Raw genomic sequence first — 21928 nt, 5'->3', positions numbered from 1 at the left:
TAGACAAGGTAGATCCTGGATCTAATAATGCAGAAACATGAAAAAATAAGACAAGCAAGTTACCATTATCCACATCCACAGAATTCTCTTGTTCCTCTCTTCTTTTCAACACATAGAACTGGTTTCTTTCGGGGTGTTCGGCTAAAGAATTTTGCTGAGGTTGAGCATCTGCCTTGACCTTTTGGATTTGAACCACACCCTTCTCATTATAACTCAACTTATTTGGCAGCTGAAGCCTTACTACCCTATTTCTATAGTCTATTATAGCATAACACATAAGAAGCAAATCCATGCCTAAGCCATGTTGTTGAGTTGGTATGCAGCCAAATTCATGTCTAAGGAGTGTTCTTGAGTTATTATGAAAGCCAACATATCCTTCTCCTCATCGTTAATACTAATAGAAGTCTTTTAGACATTACCATGCTTTCACCTCTATGCGAAAAGCAACACTCACCACACGTCTTTCGTCCACATTGGGCATTTCCATTATGTCCTTTTCTTGGGAAGGTTAGATCTTGATTCTGGCGTCTTGGACAACTTGGCCATCCTAATTCTTGTGTGTATACGTATACGTGCTCACACAAGAAGGAAGTTAGATACTTAGAATGACACAAAGCGTCAATGCTTTAGATAGCACGATAAAGAGTAGAAGAAGGGAGAATTTCCTATCATTGCGTAGTCTCTAGGTCATGATTGTGGCGTGCTTCACAACCATAATCTAGAAACTACGTAACGTGGTTGTGTTGAGATTTAGTTCATAGGTAATTTAAACTCATGGTATGATACCAAGTTTATCACGACCCAGATTCTGCAATACGGATCGTAACCGGCGTCGTTGACAGCTCAATGGTCGCAGACAAGCCTCATTTTGCATTCATCACATTTATCTAGTTAAATTTGCGAAAAATTTAAAACTTTTAATATTTATGAAGTATACATGTACTTCATATAATTATTAAATTCGTACATCATATACTATTATAAACATAAGAGAACAACCATCTAACATAAAGAATCTATTCGAAACTTAAGATGAATAAACATAAATAGTTCACCAAACACGGCCTTATTACAAAGCTTCAAAAGGAAGGTGTGAAATAAACTCTAGGGACAACATCCACTAGTTATTCTTAAAATAAGGCTAGACTAAATCTGTAGCATCCTTGAAATCATTAGGACAAGCCAAATGGTTTGGAGAAAAGTTGAAGTCCAAACAACTACAACTGTCGTCAAACTGTCCTATGACCTGCACCTATAAAAATAGTAAATAGTAGGGGGTTAGTACACCACTAGAACTAAGTATGGGTGTATGCACACATACAGATCAAGCTATGCATGATCAATGAAATCTCTTCCTAAGCAACATGCCATTTGTGGAAAGTATAGTCATTAGACTTTACTTATTCGTTAGTTGTGAATTTTGTTATGAATATGATGCATTTTAATGCATTTAAAGGACACAAATCATTTTCTTTTTGATTAAAAAGATTAATATCATCAACATAATTTTAGAACAACTCTAGAGAAGATTTGAGATTTTGATCCTCTTAGGCAGAGAGCTACTCTTTGTACACTTAGATTATTTTTGAGTCTTCTTCTTCTTGTTGTTGTGTAGTTCAATAACTCTTTTGGTCCTATTTTAACTTACAAATGCAAGGATTCATAGTAGTCCCATACCCACAATGAATCGATGTAAGTAATCCAAGGACTAAGGAATGATTTCCCTACCTTATAATGAATCATTCTTTACACTATATATTCATTACCTTTCATAAGCAATTCGCTATTGATCATGCCATTGATTTAATTACTTTCATATTTTATATATAATACATTTCATATACACGAGACATTGGAATCGTTAATGTAGCATAAGACATCTCAAGTGAGGGCCCAACATATAGGACCTCAACCCGAGTGCCTTCTTTAGCAAACATAGATTCTGCTTCATTTGTTCATTCGTACATCACATTATTCATTTCATTCATTCGTAGGCTGATGTAAACACCAACCATACCTAGGATGAAGTTTAAGACTCTCATCGGGATCATAAAGTGGAATGACCAAGAATGACCTAATGTAATTACTTGAATCGGATTTCACCTCTTGATTGTCTTGCACAAACACCTTGGGTATCGTTCATTTCATTATCTTTCGTACCATAATGAATTCCAACCTTAACTGACATAGATCATGTGAGAATCATGAAATCCAGTGTCTACACCACACTGAAATGAGGTGGAATCACCGGCCAAAGTGACCCAAAAGATGCTAGCGTACATGGGAATTTAACCCCGCCAGACCCCTATATTGGCATTATAGGTTCGAAGACTAGGAGATATAAGGAGACCCATACCCGGCATGCCAGACAGTATTATCTCATGAGAGTTACGTGAACCTCCGCCCTTCTCGAAAGAAGGCATCACCACTCATAGCTAGCCTATCGGTGATCTGTATAAAGTTCCATTTCATTCAACTCATACGTCATGGAAGCTGGCTTCTAGTATGAGGACATCATAGTTCAGTAGATCAATTCTCGTCTCATCATTACTATTAAGTATACATCAGTCTCAATACTTTTATTACAGTGTACATAGAGACTGGTCTCTTCATTATCTTTATACTCTCATAGGTGAGTACGTTTTGGTAACATTTACTTAGGATCATTTGAGATTGCTCTCATCTTTCACATTAGTCTTTTATCATGTTGTCACCACATTCATTAACGTGAATGTCCATTTCTTCTTTATCTTCTAGTATTGACTCAAGTATTATGGAGGCTTGCTTCAAGGTTGACATTTACTTACTCTATTTATGACTCGTCATCCTTACATTACATTGATGAAATGTGCATTTTCCTTACATATCATCCTTTGTTGTTAATGATACTGGCTCACACATTCTAACACCTTCATACGTGAGTATTCTTTTAACATAGTAGCTTAAGTGTAAGTGAGACTTGTCTCACTTCCTTTAACACCCCATTCTGGTCTCTTACTTACTTTATACCCCTTTAATTATTTTATAACAAACGTTACTTACTTACTTTAATGTAGTAGATGCATAACATCTTTTATGGACGATGAGCAGTTCATTCAAAGAGTTTTATGAGTTCATATGTCATTCTTTTAGAGCATGTTGGGAGTTGTTCCAATGAGTGGCATGACCTTTATTATTGGTTCATTGAATTAGTTTAGAAGTGATTATATTATAATTTGATACTCTAACTACACAAGATTGGCATATGATTAGTATTGGCCTCAACCTTTGAATATTAAACTACATAACCATATTTATTGGCATGTGCCAATTCTACGTATGTTCATATTTAAATTTAATATGTATGAACCATTAGCCAATTTTTTAATTATTTAACATAATATTATAGCCATTTACATACATCACTTTTAGACAACGTATTGTTAGCCATTTTATTGGCGTACGATTAGTATTGGCATAAACAATTGGGCATAGATTTCATAACCATATTTGTTGGCATAAGCCAATTTTCATGTGCAACATGCTTATGTTTTTATACATTATACATAAGCCAATCTTTTACTTATTTATATATAACATTATAGACAATTCACATATAAATTTTGAAAAATGTTTTTGTTAGTTATTTTATTGACATAAGGCAAATATTCACTCAAATTATGATTTTACGGAGATCCTTTTTAGCTAACCTTATAATATAACTTTAGGCATAACGTTTTTTTAAACAACTTGAACAGAATCATATTAGAATTTGATGAATATATCATCTCTATAACATCATATTAACAGCAACTGCGCACAACAGACCGTAACATCTTCATACAATACATTTTCGGACATATCTTTAACATAGTATAATTCTTTTTATTCACATAATAACACTTCGCATCAAACGAGTCCAATTAATAGTCTCATTCAATCATTATTCAATAAAATACACATTAAGATTAGCAAGCACCACATACCAACAACATGATTTCTAGCCTATTCAACATTGAAATCGTTACAAGGATACAAGGCAAAGGAGTTCGACAAGAATGACGGGAAGCAGCCCTAGTTTTCAAGATCTTTGAATCATTAGAAAAAAAGTTCTCTTGCAGAAGAATTCAATAAGAGAAAACCCATAACTTAATTAGAACATAATCTTCAAAGACCACCTTGAATAAACCTTGAAGAAACCTTGAAAAATTGTCTAAGAAATTTTCTATTTTTTTCTTGTGTTTTTTCACTGTCTTTCTCGCGCTTGTTTTCTGGTTTTAGTCGTGTATTTGTTTGAGTTTGAAACTAGTTTTTAGGCTTAGGAACAGACCTTGACTTATTAAACTTAGGTTTTAATAGGTTAATTTAATAAATTAATTGACTAATTACTAAAAACCCCTCCTAAGTTGACTAAACTTAGGAGAATGTTGACTTGACCTAAAATCTGAAATTTTGGTGTTTAGTATGGTTTAGGTCAACATTTTTACTTTATATTAATTAATTAAATCCTTAATTTAATTAATTTAGGGACCTAGGGTAAGTACTAAAGTACCCCTAAGTCATTGGAACCATAATCCACCCTTTAGGACCATCCTACGTTAAGTACTAGGATGTTTCTTGCATTATACTAGGTTAGCATTAGAATTTCGGTTTGACCCCTTTAATTTAATTAATTACGTAACCTAGGTAAATTACTAAAGTACCCTTAAGTCATTATAACAATAACTAATCCTTTGAACCATCCTAGGTTAAATATTAGGTTGTCATTTTTCTTGTCTCAACAGAAACATGAAACTTCTTTGTGATTTCGGTTATGACCCTTTAAATTAATTTATTAAGATTCTAAATTAATTAAATAATACTAGGGTACTTAATATAGTATCCCAAGTTGTTAGGACCTTAACTAACTCTTTGGACCATCCTAGGTTAGGTACTAGGTTGTCCGTTTCTTGTCTTAACAAAAATCTGAAAATTTCCTTTGTAATTTTTGTTTTAGCCCTTTTAAATTAATTAATTAATTTTCTAAATAAATTAGTTAGGTAATCTAGAGGAAATAATAAAGTACCCCTTAGTTGATAGGACCATAATTAACCTTTTGGACCATCCTAGTTTAGGTACTATGTTGTCTCTTTAACAAGTGCTAGGTTAGTGTTAACCCGGTTTTGGTCACAGGTTGTCGGGTGCACTAATGGATCCAATTCGGTTAGTCCTAGGTTAGTTAGCTGTTTCGAGAATCAGGTTAGAGTATAAAATTTTTTAGTCAATTAGTCCCCACATGAAGTGGTCCCTTATGCACGTTTTTGTCCCTTTAACTACCCTACCGAATTCGGTTAGGGTGGTCCCCTCCTTTGGTGCTTCTTCACATGTCTTGCACATGTGCTTGCAAATGGGTTGGTTGTACTTACCTAACTAACTATTATTTATTGTTCCTTTGGGAATGTTTACTTATTTTCCCAAGGATCCTCACTATGTCCTTGGGGACTGCTTACTCTTTATGATCATTTTTATTGATCATGTGACATTGTATCTAGGCTTGACACTTGAATGCCACATACCTTTTTGTGAGTTAAAGGAAAAAGCATTTTAGTTTAGGGTCTTCATTGCAGGTACATTTATTGAACAACCATCTTGGATTGGGGTATGACAACCCAAAAAGTATATTTCTCATTTGTATATAGAAATTTGGCTAATATCTCTTAGTCAATTTTTCTATACTATGCCCAATATTTCTCAATATTCGGAATTGGGGTGCCTATGTACCCCAATAGGATATACTAAGGGCATAATAACTCTTCATTAGCCATATGATTTTCCGGAATGTTACATTACCCAAGTCCTTGGATTCTTTAAGAGAAGATATCTTAGATTCAAAGCGCCGAGAAAGAGTCACAAGAACTTTCTACACAATTCATTTTTCTGTAAATTCTTCACAAAGAAGTCTAATGTTATTAAAAATTAAGGAGATCCAGGAAGCATACTTATTGTTTCATCCTCCGGCAAATTCAAGGACTCTAACTCTCTTTTTAGGTACAACACTTGCATTTGACATGTTCTATCAGTGCCATGATATTCTTCTTTCAACCTATCCTAAACCTCTTTTGCTATTTTGCAGGTCATGATTTTGTAAAACACAGAATTTAGCACAACATTAAGCATAAGAAACTTGGCTTTAAGTTTCTTTGCCTTCTCTTCGTTGTTGGATTTGATCTGAGCCAAGGTAGGATTTGTTGGCAGAGCAGCAAGTGGTTTATGTTGATTTTAATTGGCTCCCCCTTCTCCTCCACTGCTTTTTCATTTGAAAAAGCAAGATAACTCTTTTATTTTGCTCCACTTCTTTTGCTTTTGAAAAGTATGGTGGCAGTGTGTTGTTGGAAAGGAACCTTTTCCATTTGTCTTTAAGTTTAATAAAGTTTTTGTCGCCTTTGGCTACTGTTAGAGATAAGATCCTGATAAGATGTTGATTGGATCTCCTTGGATTTTTGTGAAGAATTTCATTCCTTCATTTTGATCATATTAACAAAGATTCCATCTATTTGAGACTCCTTTGTTTCTTTCTTAATAATTCTGATCCTTTGGATCTCTATTAGAAAGACTAATTATTCCGGTTTTAAGACCTCAATTAGAATATTAATCAAATGGGTTTAGGTATGAATTTGCTAAAGCCTTTGGATTTAGCATGTCACCATTATCATCACTTTGAGAGGATGCTTCCTCAAGAAGTTGATTAATAGCAACTTCATCTGCATTGTCATCCAATTCAGACAGAGCCTTTTCAAGTCTCTTCTTTAACTCACTCTTTGAGGGTGAGGCCTTTGAAATTGTCTTCTTGTTTGAAGACGTAGGTGTCTCCTTTTTTGCCGGATACCAGCCTTTGACTTGGATTTTCTTAGAGGGAAATTTAATCCTGTCAAAATCTGCAATAACAAACGTCCAACTTATGATGTAAGATAAACGCTTCTTAATGAAAAACTTACAGAGCTTTATGTTCTCTGGTAATGTTGATATGCCTTCGTCAATTTGAAATTGAGGATATTTTTAAGCAAATTGTCGAGGCATGACTTGCTTATTTCCCCCAAAGCAGCTCCACCATTCGTAGAACCACCTTGGGATAGTAGAAGCTGCAACTTCTAGACAATATTTTACAAACCAAGTGTGGGTTGTTGGTCTAACGTACAAGAAGTTTACCCAGACATTCTTGTAGTCATACCAATTGTAGGTTTGTGGATTGAATCTCTTAGAGAGATTGATGGGAGTCTGCAAATGGTCTACTGGCCAGTTGTAAGGAGATAAAATCTTTTTGATAGTGAACTTGGAGTAGGCAATACTATCTGGGTCAGATTTGTCTGCTAACTCATGTTCAATTTCGACTGATCCTGTATCTACAAGGATGAATTCGAAATATCTTCTGGTTTTCAAGGAATTGTCTGTTTCCACATAATTCCTATTTGTATATACAGGTTTCAAAAGATGCTTTATCTCATAACCTTCATACTCCTTGTCCAATGGAAGGATAGGGAAATCTTGTAGAGAAATCATCTCAAATTTCTCTTTCTCTTTGGGAGAATGTTTTATACTGTTTGGAGAGACAGCTTCGGCAAAACATTGGGGCTGTTTCATAGTATAAAAGTCACTTGTTTGTTTCTGAGAGAATCTAAGTTCTCCGCTTGGTGAAGAAGAAGAGCTGGGCTCCAGTTCCTTTGAAAAAGGTTTCTTTAGGACCAACATCTTTGATGAGAAAATCTGGGGATGTTCAGGAGGAATAATTGGCGGAAGGTGCGCCAAAGCTGAATACCTGTTTAATTCAGGCCTTATTGCAAATGGGCCTGTAGTTCTTGCTGGGTTGTTTCAGTTGGTTTTAGCTGGTTGCTTTCCCGCTATGGGCCTGATCTGAGGCCTGCTCATATTTGCCCTGCAAGAATTCTCTGGTTAGAAAGTCTGGCAAAGAATTATTCTCACCTTTGATAAACTCGATTGAAAATCGAAGCTGGACAACAATGCTTGCCATCTGGAAAAAATTTGTTTTTAAGCAATATTATTTACATCCTTCTGGAGGATTTCTTTAGCAGATTTGCAATCTACTCTAAGTAAGAATTCTTCATTGACTAAGTCATCTTGAAACTTAGTTGTACAAAGAACAATAGCAAGAATCTCTTTTTTTATCGTGCTTTAATTTCTTTAGGCAGAATTCCAGATTCCTAAAGTATAGCGGACTAACTGTTCTGGCGAATTGGAGTCTTTCTTTTGCTTAAGAATACCACCATATCCAATATCAGATGCGTCAGTCTCGACTATCATAAAAAATCAGGGTTAGGAATACCAAGTCAAGGAAGATTTTTAACCATATTTTAAAGAAGAATAACAGCATTGGTTTGTTCATCACTCCAAGGTGAAAGATTCTTCATTAACCTGTCAAAGAGAGGTTTACAAATATGCCTAACTTTTGGAATAAAATCAGCTACATAATTGAGACTTCCTAGAAATCTCTGCAACTGAGTTTTATCTAAAATGAAATTGGCAAACTTATATGAAAACTCAATGGATCTGCAAATTGGTGTATAAGTGCCTTGATAGAGATCATGTCCCAAAAATCTGATTTTTCTTTGAAATAGTTTAATCTTTTTAGCACTAATGACTACTCCATTGTGCTTAATAATTTTAAAGAAAATATTTAAATGTTTAAAATGAGAATCAATGTCCTCAGAAAAGATTAATACATCATCAATATAAACAATTGAAATATGGCTAATATGATTGAAAATAGAATTCATAATATTCTGTAATTCTGAAGGGGCATTTTTTAATCCAAAAGGCATGACATTCCATTCATATTGTCCAAAGGGGACATTGAAAGCTATTTTATATTTATCTTGTTTAGCAATTTCAATTTGCCAAAAAACCAGACTTTAAATCAAATTTGCTGTAAATATTAGCTGTAAAAGTTCGTTTTAAAAGATCCCTTTTGTTAGGAATCGGGTAACGAATCCACTTAAAAACTGAGTTTAAAGGTTTATAATTCATAACCAGTCTAGGGGAACCTCGTTCTTGTTCAGCTGCATTGTTAACATAAAATGCTGAACAACTCCAAGGTGATTTAGAGGGACGAATAATTTTATTATTCAAAAGAGTATGAATTTCCTTTTTACAGATTTCCATTAAATTATGGTTCATCTGAATAGGCCTAGCTTTTGTGGAGATGGCCTTTTCATTAAATCCATCAATGTATGGTAAATCAATAATATGAGATTTTCTATCCCAAAAAGTGTTAGGGAATTCTGAGCAAATTTCCTTTTCAAAATTCTTTTGAAGATTGACAATTTTGGCAACCATTACCGGGGTTTTTAAAATTTGCTCAATTTATTTAATTTTAATATCATCTTTCAAAAAACAAATCTGGTTGATTTTGAAAGCAGTTTGTTTACGCAAAAATTTTCTTTCTTCAAGAGAAAGCGTCTTGATAAAAGGAAAGGAAATTTCTTTTCCTAAGATTTTTGTTTTTATTGAATCAAAATCTGAAATATAAGGTTTAATTTGGGTAATAAAAGGTATTCCAAAAATAATTTCCTCATTAATGTTTTTGGTTATGACAAAATCATTAGCAAGGCAGATACCGTCATTGCAGATATGAGCATTTGAAAGTTTGTAATCTATACGGATACGTTCACCAGTCGCACTGTACAACTTGGTAGTTCCTTTCTGAAGGTACTTGGTTGGAATAAGACCTTCAACAATGCAATTACGATCTGCACCACTGTCTAACAAAGCAATCTTGTTAAGAACAAAGTTAGCATTAACTACTAATTTGATCATAATATGAGAACTCTGAGGTCTTACCTTGGTGATCATACTAATACCTAAATCATTAATACCTTTAGGCGATGGAGGGGTTGATTGATTATAAGAATCTTCGTCATCAGAAGTAGAAGTCTCTTTTTCTTTAAGAGATACTTCAGCGTCCTTAAGAAATTGTTTTGCTAAAGCATCAATTTCGATTTTGTTAAGTCTTGACTTAACTTCTCGAACTTCTTCTTTGAGAGAGTTTATTTCTGTTCAAAGATCAATAATAGAAGGTTCTTCCTTCTTGTCAGAAATCCTTTGCGTGATTTTTATCATGCTAACAGGGACTACATTCTTTGTAATCTCTTTCTCCTTTTGCTTAGTGACAAGCTTTTGAAGTTCCAAAAGATAGCTTCTCCGAGCATTATCATCTTTGATGTGCTAAATGGTAGCAAAAAGGATTTCTGCAGAGTCTTCAGAGAGAACTCTAATAGATTGATGGTCACAATGACAAAACGCTCCTTGACAATTGCATTCATGTCCACTGTCTTGAGCATTGTCTTGAGCAACATTGAGGAATTCATCGTCCTCGGTTTCTTCTTCTTCTTCTTCTGAAGATGAATCTGTTTCTTCTTCGTTTAATATAGACAGAAACTTTTCTTTAGTTTCTTCGTCTATTTGAAGAAGATTGATTTTCTTTCCCTTTTTCTTATTTCTAGGACATTCAGGAGACTTGTGTCCTGTCTTTCCACAAGTCCAACACTTATCTTCGTGAAAGTTTTCTTACTTCTCTTATCCTTAGAATATCCTTTCTTTCTTGAGGATCTTCTCTTAGGAGCCGATTTTCCAGATCGCTCTTCTTTGGAAGTCCTTTTTGTAGAAGGAGGTTTTAAACTAGGGAGTCCAAAGTCTTGGCAAAAACTTCCAAGCTCATTACTTGAAATTTTTTTATCCTTCTTAAGCTGTTCCTTCAGCTTTAGATCTGTACATAGTTCCATGGCTACGAAATGAATCAAACTGGTAAGATCTCCATAAGTCATTTCTGAATATGGAATTTTACCATCACATCGATCTCTTATCTATGATCGGACGTTTTCCGCAAAATGAGGAGGTAATCCACTAAGGAATCTCTCCTTCCAATAGTCATTGTTGCAGTCATCTCTGAGCATGACTTTTGTTATAAACATATCTTTGTACCATCTGAAATCTGTCAATTTCTTACAGTGAAGATTGTTTAATATTTCTAAACTCCTGTCTTGAAATAGGCGTGGTTCCCCCAGAAATGTTTAGCAATGCTGTAAAGAAGGACAGAAGTTGCATCTTCTACTACCTCCAAAGAAGTAGTAGTTTGACCTACTTCAATCTTAACAACATTTGTGCTTGCAACAACATCAAAGATTTCATTCTTATTTTGTTCTGTGAGATAATTGTCCCACCATTTTCTTAGAGTACCAGTAAATCCTGCAACTATCCTGTTAGCTGCTTGCTTATCTGTGGCACTCTTCCATTATAGGCAGTGATATTCATGCCCATATATTGGAGTTTATTATAGATTTGGCCATCAGCCATACCATCTATATTCCATTCTGTTATTCCTGTACCATCTGCGACACTCTGGGGGTGCATATTGTTTTCTTCAAACTGAATATCAGGAAAAGAGGGTCTGGGATAAAGGTTTTTGGAGAGGGGAAGTCTATCTTTAATAGCTCCAACCTTTTCACCTTGAGAAATCTTACTCTTTTTAAGTTGCTCACTAATCCTTTCAAGTATTTCAGGAGAGTTATTGAAGTCACTGGCATGTTTGGGGAAATCCTCTGGGAAAACTTATGGATTTTTAAGATAGGATTGGTTTCTAAGTTGAAACCTGATTTGGAAGAGGTGGGTTTGTTACCAATTTGGCTGGTACAACTATAATTATACTTTGAGTCCTCAATTTGCTTTAAGACAACATGAAGGACTTTTTTAGTATAATTATTCTGTTCGAAGACTTTGTTTATTTCTTCAACAGTAACAAAGTCTTTTTCTTTGTGTACTGAAGGTTTTTTGAAGGGTGCTGCTTTCAGGACATCTTTCCTATAGGGAATATTTATGCCTTCAAGAGGTGGAGTAACACTCTCGACAACCTTGTCTTTGGTGTGCCATTTGTTAACTAAAACCTGAAGCGATGAATTGCATTCAACGATTTGGCCAGTAGCTTCAAACCATTTGAAGAATTCAATTTCCGTTTTGAATCTCTTCATATCTTTAAACCATTTGTCTTTGAACAAGACTCTTTGATCCATAGTGTATGTATCCACATACCAAGCTTTTTTCAAGGCATGCTTAGGGCTTATCCACCACTTATTAATCCTTTTTAAGTCAGGAGTGAACTTGTCGACTTACTTAATAGTTCCTATAGAATCCTTTTTCTTATGAGAAGGAGCTTTCATTTCACTAGGAGTAGGACTACCTGCGAAAGAAGAGTCATAATAAACTTTGGGAATGGTTTGGGTTAAATCAACCCACCGGAATTTACCTTGTAGTTCGGAAACTTCAGTAGTTTCATATAAATCTTCATATCCCTCCCGGGTTTTTGAAGTAGAAGGTCTAGCCATAGACATTCTCTTACTGGAAGACTCTAGGCTGATAGAACTGGATCTAAGAAACATAAGGTTAACCGATCCATCTGAAAATTGAAGAATACTTTCAAGAGAAGACCTAGAGAGTTGAAGAGGAAGAGGTTCGGTGATTGATTCAAATTTCCAGCTTTCGTCGGAAAGGATCTCATTCCACTTTAACATCCTAGGCACAAAAGTAGTTCTATGCTCTTGGTTTGATTCCATAAGCATAGTAACACCTTTGGGACTAGAGTTAATTGCCTTAGGGGCAATAGTGGTCTTCATTAGCTTGTAATATACCCGATATATTACTGCTAAATCTCGTGTTCCAAGCTTGCTGTTCATGTTCTTGGTTTTTACATTAAGAGTCAGAGTATCAAAAAAATTGGGATCTTCAATTTCCATAGAGAAGTTAGGGTAACAAGTTCTCTCTGAAGACTCTGCAGAAATCCTTTTTGCTACCATTGAGCATATCAAAGATGATGATGCTCGGAGAAGCTATCTTTTGGAACTTCAAAAGCTTGTCACTAAGCAAAAGGAGAAAGAGATTACAAACAATGTAGTCCCTTTTAGCATGAAACAAATCATGCAAAGGATTTCTGACAAAAAGGAAGAACCTTCTATTAATGATCTTCGAACAGAAATAAACTCTCTCAAAGAAGAAGTTCAAGAAGTTAAGTCAAGACTTAACAAAATCGAAATTGATGCTTTAGCAAAACAATTTCTTAAGGACGCTGAAGTATCTCTTAAAGAAAAAGAGACTGCTACTTCTGATGACGAAGAGTCTTCTAATCAATCAACCCCTCCCTCGCCTAAAGGTATTAATGATGCAGGTATTAGTATGATCACCAAGGTAAGACCTCAGAGTTTTCATATTATGATCAAATTAGTAGTTAATGCTAACTTTGTTCTTAACAAGATTGCTTTGTTAGACAGTGGTGCAGATCGTAATTGCATTGTTGAAGGTCTTATTCCAACCAAGTACCTCCAGAAAGGAACTACCAAGTTGTACAGTGCGACTGGTGAACGTATCTGTATAGATTACAAACTTTCAAATGCTCATATCCGCAATGACGGTATCTGCCTTGCTAATGATTTTGTCATAACAAAAAACATTAATGAGGAAATTATTTTTGGAATACCTTTTATTACCCAAATTAAACCTTATATTTCAGATTTTGATTCAATCAAAACAATAATCTTAGGAAAAGAAATTTCTTTTCCTTTTATCAAGACGCTTTCTCTTGAAGAAAGTAAATTTTTGCGTAAACAAACTGCTTTCAAAATAAACCAGATTTGTTTTTTGAAAGACGATATTAAAATTAAAAAAATTGGGCAAATTTTAAAAACCCCGGAAATGGTTGCTAAAATTGACAATCTTCAAAAGAATTTTGAAAAGGAAATTTGCTCAGAATTTCCTAACACTTTTTGGGATAGAAAATCTCATATTATTGATTTACCATTCATTGATGGATTTAATGAAAAGGCCATCTCCACAAAAGCTAGGCCTATTCAGATGAACCATAATTTAATGGAAATCTGTAAAAAGAAAATTCATACTCTTTTGAATACTAAAATTATTCGTCCCTCTAAATCACCTTGGAGTTGTTCAGCATTTTATGTTAACAATGCAGTTGAACAAGAACGAGGTTCCCCTAGACTGGTTATTAATTATATACCTTTAAACTCAGTTTTAAAGTGGATTCGTTACCCGATTCCTAACAAAATTGATCTTTTAAAACGAACTTTTAAAGCTAATGTTTACAGCAAATTTGATTTAAAGTCTGGTTTTTGGCAAATTCAAATTGCTGAACAAGATAAATATAAAACAGCTTTCAATGTCCCCTTTGGACAATATGAATTGAATGTCATGCCTTTTGGACTTAAAACTGCCCCTTCAGAATTTCAGAATATTATGAATTCTATTTTCAATCATATTAGCCATATTTCAATTGTTTATATTGATGATGTATTAATCTTTTCCGAGGACATTGATTCTCATTTTAAACATTTAAACATTTTCTTTAAAATTATTAAGCACAATGGACTAGTCATTAGTGCTAAAAAGATTAAAGTATTTCAAAGAAAAATCAGATTTTTGGGACATGATCTCTATCAAGGCACTTATACACCACTTTGCAGATCCATTGAGTTTTCTGATAAGTTTCCCAATGTCATTTTAGATAAAACTCAGTTGCAGAGATTTCTAGGAAGTCTCAATTATGTAGCTGATTTTATTCCAAAAGTTAGGCATATTTGTAAACCTCTCTTTGACAGGTTAAAGAAGAATCCTTCACCTTGGAGTGATGAACAAACCAATGCTGATATTCTTCTTTAAAATATGGTTTAAAACCTTCCTTGCCTTGGTATTCCTAACCCTTATTTTTTTATGATAGTCGAGACTGACGCATTTGATATCGGATATGGTGGTATTCTTAAGCAAAGGAAAGACTCCAATTCGCCAGAACAGTTAGTCCGCTATACTTTAGGAATCTGGAATTCTGCCTTAACGAATTATAGCACGATCAAAAAGGAGATTCTTGCTATTGTTCTTTGTACAACTATGTTTCAAGATGACTTAGTCAATAAAGAATTCTTACTTAGAGTAGATTGCAAATCTGCTAAAGAAATCCTCCAGAAGGATGTAAAAAATATTGTTCAAAAACAAATTTTTGCCAGATGGCAAGCATTGTTGTCCAGCTTCGATTTTCAAATCGAGTTTATCAAAGGTGAGAATAATTCTTTGCCAGGCTTTCTAACCAGAGAATTCTTGCAGGGCAAATATGAGCAGGCCTCAGATCAGGCCCATAGCGGGAAAGCAACCAGCTAAAACCAACTCAAACAACCCAGCAAGAACTACAGGCCCATTTGCAATAAGGCCTGAATTAAACAGGTATACAGCTTTGGTTCACCTTCCGCCAGTTATTCAACCTGAACATCCCCAGATTTGCTCATCAAAGATGCTGGTCCTAAAGAAACCTTTTTCATAGGAACTAGAGCCCAGCTCTTCTTCTTCACCAAGCGGAGAACTTAGATTCTCTCAAAAACAAACAAGTGACTGTTATACTATGAAACAACCCCAAAGTTTTGCGGAAGCTGTCTCCCAAAATAGTATAAAACATTCTCCCAAAGAGAAAGAGAAATTTGAGATGATTTCTCTACAAGTTTTCCCCATCCTTGCATTGGACAAGGATTATGAAGGTTATGAGATAAAGCATCTTTTGAAACATGTATATACAAATAGGAATTATGTGGAAACAGACAATTCCTTGAAAACCAGAAGATATTTCGAATTCATCCTTGTAGATACAGGATCAGTCGAAATCGAACATGAGTTAGCAGAAAAATCTGACCCAGATAGTATTGCCTACTCCAAGTTCACTATCAAAAAGATTTTATCTCCTTACAACTGGCTAGTAGACCATTTGAAGACTCCCATCAATCTCTCTAAGAGATTCAATCCACAAACCTACAATTGGTATGACTACAAGAATGCCTGGGTAAACTTCTTGTACGTTAGACCAACAACCCACACTTGGTTTGTAAAATATTGTCCAGAAGTTGCAGCTTCTACTATCCCAAGGTGGTTCTACGAATGGTGGAGCTGCTTTGGGGGGAATAAACAAGTCATGCCTCGACAATTTGCTGAAAAATATCCTCAATTTCAAATTGACGAAGGCATATCTACACTACCAGAGAACATAAAGCTCTATAAGTTTTTCATTAAGAAGCGTTTATCTTACATCATAAGTTGGACGTTTGTTATTGCAGATTTTGACATGATTATATTTCATTCTAAAGAAATTCGAGTCAAAGGCTGGTCTCCGGCTAAAAAGGAGACACCTACGTCTTCAAACAAGAAGACAATTTCAAAGGCCTCACCCTCAAAGAGTGAGTTAAAGAAGAGACTTGAAAAGGCTCTGTCTGAATTGGATGACAATGCGATGACGTTGCTATTAATCAACTTCTTGAGGAAGCATCTTCTCAAAGTGATGATAATGGTGACATGCTAAATCCAAAGTCTTTAGCAAATTCATACCTAAACCCATTTGATTAATATTCTAATTGAGGTCTTAAAACCGGAATAATTAGTCTTTCTAATAGAGATCTAAAGGGTCAGAATTATTAAGAAAGAAACAAAGGAGTCTCAAAGAGATGGAATCTTTGTTAATATGATTAAAATGAAGGAATGAAATTCTTCACAAAAATCCAAGGAGATCCAATCAACATCTGATTAGGATCTTATCTCTAACAGTAGCCAAAGGCGACAAAACCTTTACTAAACTTAAAGACAAAAGGAAAAGGTTCCCTTCCAATAACAGACTGCCACCATACTTTTGAAAAGCAAAAGAAGTGGAGCAAAATAAAAGAGTTATCTTGCATTTTCAAAAGCAAAAGCAGTGGAGGAGAAGGGAGAGCCAATAAAAATCAACCTCTGCGATTTTCCTTATCTCTTTTCTTATCTTATTTTGCATATATAAGGCAGTGTAATAAATGATTAAAAGCATCAGAAAATTCACCAACACAAAATTTTCTTGAATGCTCTCTTTCTATGTAAACATTATGCAATATATTATGGAATAAAGCCTTTCTTCTGTAAGTTCCTTGTCTTCTTTATTTTCCGCTCTTAAGATGTCTTTTATGGTTTCAGAGCCAGGTTTGTTACCAATTTGGCTGGTACCACTATATTTATACTTTGAGTCCTCAATTTGCTTTGAGACAACATGAAGGACTTGGTTAGTATAATTATTCTGTTCGAAGACTTTGTTTATTTCTTCAACATTAACAAAGTCTTTTTCTTTGTGTACTGAAGGTTTTTTGAAGGGTGCTGCTTTCAGGACATCTTTCCTATAGGGAATATTTATGCCTTCAAGAGGTGGAGTAACACTCTCGACAACCTTGTCTTTGTTTTGCCATTTGTTAACTAAAACCTGAAGCGATTAATTGCATTCACCGATTTGTCCAGTAGCTTCAAACCATTTGAAGAATTCAATTTCCGTTTTGAATCACTTTATATCTTTAAACCATTTGTCTTTGAACAAGACTCTTTGATCCATAGTGTATGTATCCACATACCAAGATTTTAAAAAAAAGGCATGCTTCGGGCTTATCCACCACTTGTTAATCCTATTTAAGTCAGGAGTGAACTTGTCGACTAACTTAATAGTTCCTATAGAATCCTTTTTCTTATTAGAAGGAGCTTTCATTTCACTAGAAGTAGGACTACCTGCGAAAGAAGAGTCATAATAAACTTTGGGAATGGTTTGGGTGAAATGAACCCCCCGGAATTTACCTTGTAGTTCGGAAACTTCTGTAGTTTCATATAAATCTTCATCTCCCTCCCGAGTTTTTGAAGTAGAAGGTCTAGCCATAGACATTCTCTTACTGGAAGACTCTATGCTGAAAGAACTGGATCTAAGAAACTTAAGGTTAACCGATCCATCTGAAAATTGAAGAATACTTTCAAGAAAAGACCTAGAGGGTTGAAGAGGAAGAGGTTCGGTGATTGATTCAAATTTCCAGCTTTCGTCGGAAAGGATCTCCTTCCACTTTAACATCCTAGGCACAAAAGTAGTGCTATGCTCTTGGTTTGATTCCATAAGCATAGTAACACCTTTGGGACTAGAGTTAATTGCCTTAGGGGCAATAGTGGTCTTCATTAGCTTGTAATATACCCGATATATTACAGCTAAATCTCTGGTTCCAAGCTTGCTGTTCATGTTCTTGGTTTTGACATTAAGAGTCAGAGTATCAAGAATATTGGGATCTTCAATTTCCACAGAGAAGTTAGGGTAACAATTGAAGTAAACCGGCCCCTGAGCAAGATTACTCTCTAAGATCCCTAATAAAGAATCATCAACATTGAGAAGTCTAGCATCTCTAAGCATTAAACAAAAAGGAATATTTAAACCTTTACGGATGAGGGGTTTCACAGCAACCTGTACAAGACCAAAATGAAGGAATTTAAATTCCTTTCTATACTTGTCAATGTCAGCAGCAATTAACAATTTAATAGTTTCTAAAGAATTATTAAATGCAGAAGTAGATTCACAAGTTTTTATATTAAAACTTTTAAATAAATTAAAATTACCTATTTGGTAAATTTTATTAATAGGTTCTTTTGGAATAGACCAATTTTGTAAAATCATATCTTCTTTAGATATAGAATAATTAACAGAGTTAACAATATTGTTGCTATTCATGAGAGTAAATAGTTGTCTTTTAGGCATGAAAGAACGTCAAGGATTAGACAAGAGTTTAAGAATAACTTTAACAAAATTATCAAGCTGATGAAAGATTAAATTTGCACTTAATAATACTATGATTTAACAATTAAATTGGCCTTGGAAGTTAATCAACTTTTGTCACGCATGTTGGATATGACAAGTCTTTGGCAAGTCTTATTGTAGGACGGATCACCAAAAGATCGGCTGGCTGCCCCCCTGGGTCTTACTGGACATACAATGATCTAGTTTCAGGATATCCAAATCCTTATGTCGGAGATTAATCGACATACTCAGACTTATGCAGAGACTAAACTTCAATTAAGTTAGGATACTACAACAGTAATTGTTTATTTATATTACGTTGTTAGTGTTTGTGTGGGAGTTTTCTTGTTCTCTCTGTAATTCTATTTAATACTCTTTTAAGTTCATTAACAAAGTATTTTCTTTCAACACTTACTCACTGGTTATATGGTCTAAGGGCTCTTTAAGCTCTAATAAGAACGATCAAATTTTCTTCTTATTCTGTGCGTGTCTCGTGCAGATAAGAATGATTAGCGTCTCTCACGCATATAAGAATGATTACCAACAGTGACCAATATAACGATACCAACAATCCCAGAGTTGTTAATGGTGACAACACAACGGGTACCACCAACATCATTCAATTCAATCCTTCATCCCAATTACTTATCAATCCCAGTGGTGGGCACAACTTCGCTACATAGAAAGAGCAATTCTCCATGCTTATGTATGGCAACAACGTCTTTGGTCATCTATATGGGACCACACCAGCTCTCACTTGCAAGATCGCTGTTGGCACTACCAAATCTTCCAATCCTGCCTTCTCAACTTTGTTCTATCAGGACCAACTCATCTGAAAGGCCCTCATAGATTCGGTTGAACCCACTATAACCTCCATTGTTTCTGCCGCCAACTCGTCTAAATTACCTTGGGATGCTCTGCATACCACTCACGCAAATAGATCCCAAACTTGTGTCTTTAGTTTGCGTGATCAACTTGATCGTGTCACCAAATACTCTCACTCCTTATCGAATATCTTCATACTATTTGGCATTTTACAGATGAGTTAGCCTCTGTTGGTTCTCCTTTATACAACCTTGAATTCATTGTCAAAAACCTTAGTGGTCTAGGCCCTGACTTTCGAGATATATCATCTGCCATACTTGCACTTGATACATCTGTTTCCTATAAGGAATTGTTTGAAAAATTGTTGGACCTTGAACTCTTTCTTAGCCACGAGGATATTAAGAAACTATCCAGCCTCATAACTGCCATTGTCGCTAAATCTGACGCAAATAATTGCAACACTTGCAGGCAGAGAAATAATTCTCAAGAATGGCACCAGAATTCAAGTCCGAACGCCCTACCACAGTGGCAGTCCAACTAAACTCCAAACTCTGCTAGTTAATGTCAACTATGTAATGAAGGTGGCCACACCGCTAATGTCATCTGCTCAAAGTCTCTCAATAACATTGAAGCTAAATCCAACTATGCTGCTGGCTTCACTGCCGCCACCAACCCTTGGATAGTCGACTGAGGCGCCACCCAACACAGCACAACGTAGCCAGACAACCTACAACAATACTATGGTAATGAGGATGTCTTAAATGGTGATGGTAATAAAATTCCCATCTCTCACACTGGTTCTACTCAAATAAATGCATCAAATAATGTTGTATGCTAACACATACTCTGTGTGCCCATCCATAAATGCAAGATTCTCTCTATTTCTAAATTTTTTCAATATAATTTGAAGTCCATTGAAGTTTTTTCCTTTTGACTTTGTTGTTAAGAATCTAAAAACACAGAAATCGCTGGTGCACGGGCGAACGAACAATGGAATGTATGATGGCCTGTCTCATATCCCCAAGCTCACATGACTTCCACATCTACTCCTCTCACTACTTGGCATCAACATCGTGGTCATCCTTACTCTAGGGTTATTAGGTTTATTTTAAATAAATTCTCGCTATTGTTTTATGAGTTACACAAACTCTTTTATCGTAATTCTTACTTATCTAATAAATTTCATCGGCATCCTTTTACCCAATTATCTTTGTGTAGCTCTAAGCCGCTTCAAATTATTTTTATTGAATTATGGTGGGCTATCAATTGTATTATCTTTTAAAAATAGTTGTACTATTGTATTTTGGTTGATCAATACACAAAATACACTTGGCTTTACACATTAAAAAAAGTGAAGTCAAACAGATCTTCCATTTCATTATCTGATGGAAAAATATTTTGACACCAAAGTTTTATTAATCTACACTATTGGCAGAGAAGAGTATAAAAGCCTTGAACCTTATCTCTCACTTCATGATTTTGAAACCTCACCACCCAACCTTATACACCTCAATGAGTTGCACTTTCAGGACGACGACATCGACATTTTGTCGAAACTGCAAAAACAATCTTACAATGATGCATCCCTCCACCTAAATTTTGGACTTTAAGGTGTTATCATATTGCCTACCATATCAACCGTCTACCCACCTCTCACCTAGATAATCATTATCTATTCCAACTATTACTTGGTAAATCACCTGATTACAGCTCCTTACGGATTTTTGGTTGTTTATGCTATACATGGCTCAAACCATACTCCAAAAATAAACTTGATACGAAATCCACCCCGTGTGTCTATAGTTAATTTTTCCTTTCTCATCATTGTTACCAGTGCTATGGTGTTACGACCCGAGAGCACTCCCTAGTCGTAATCGGCGTATTCCACCTCGAAGACGTCTTAAATCCTCTTAGCATTCATTCATCACATAGGTATGAAAGATAGTGTGGAACTAAATTTTTTCACATGAAGTAGATAAGGGAACTCTTTTATAAAACGTAAGAACAACTAAGTCTCATCACTACACATCTTAACACATCTCATTCTCATTAGGTCACAACCTTTACACCGACAGAAAGATATATGCAAAGTTGTTAATGAAAGAAAACTAGATACAAAGAGTCTTGAGAGAATAATATAATTACCTAAGCTTCAACTCTAAGATCCTCACTTTCCAACACTTATACTTGTAGAGATAGAGTAGAATATGGAGTTAGTACAACTAAGCACTAAGTATGACAATCATGCAAAAATGCTTTAAACAGGACAATTTAGTTGAAATATGTTTTCATGCTATTTTTATAAAACTTCATGAACCAAGTGTAAAAGACATCATGCGAGTCAATCATTAACATGTAAGGTAATACTCCCTTAATTCTCAACACATGAATATATTCATTAAGTAACCCATTAACCATTTCGACTCTTTATCCAAAGTTATCCTAAGACCCGCCTAGGTAATACATGAAGAGAATGCCCATACA

At 35.0% G+C, this 21928-nt stretch overlaps 1 long non-coding RNA gene across 2 annotated transcripts; it reads left to right on the top strand.

Annotated features, from left to right (window-relative positions):
• The first annotated feature begins 16847 nt into the window (after positions 1 to 16847).
• Positions 16848 to 20704, top strand: LOC107001670. 2 transcript variants are annotated; one of them, XR_003574757.1, is made up of 4 exons: positions 16848 to 16946; positions 17164 to 17226; positions 19913 to 20214; positions 20392 to 20704. It is a non-coding gene; the product is annotated as an uncharacterized LOC107001670 (long non-coding RNA). The 2 variants fall into 2 exon arrangements; XR_001454434.2 differs by lacking the exon at positions 20392 to 20704 and having other exon boundaries at positions 19913 to 20342.
• Positions 20705 to 21928: the final 1224 nt, after the last annotated feature.

Source organism: Solanum pennellii, chromosome 10 (genome assembly GCF_001406875.1).
Source record: "Solanum pennellii chromosome 10, SPENNV200".
In the NCBI taxonomy this organism is placed as follows: Eukaryota; Viridiplantae; Streptophyta; class Magnoliopsida; order Solanales; family Solanaceae; genus Solanum; species Solanum pennellii.
The sequence above is the reverse complement of the archived record's forward strand: the minus strand, read 5'-3'. Positions and strand labels throughout refer to the sequence as shown.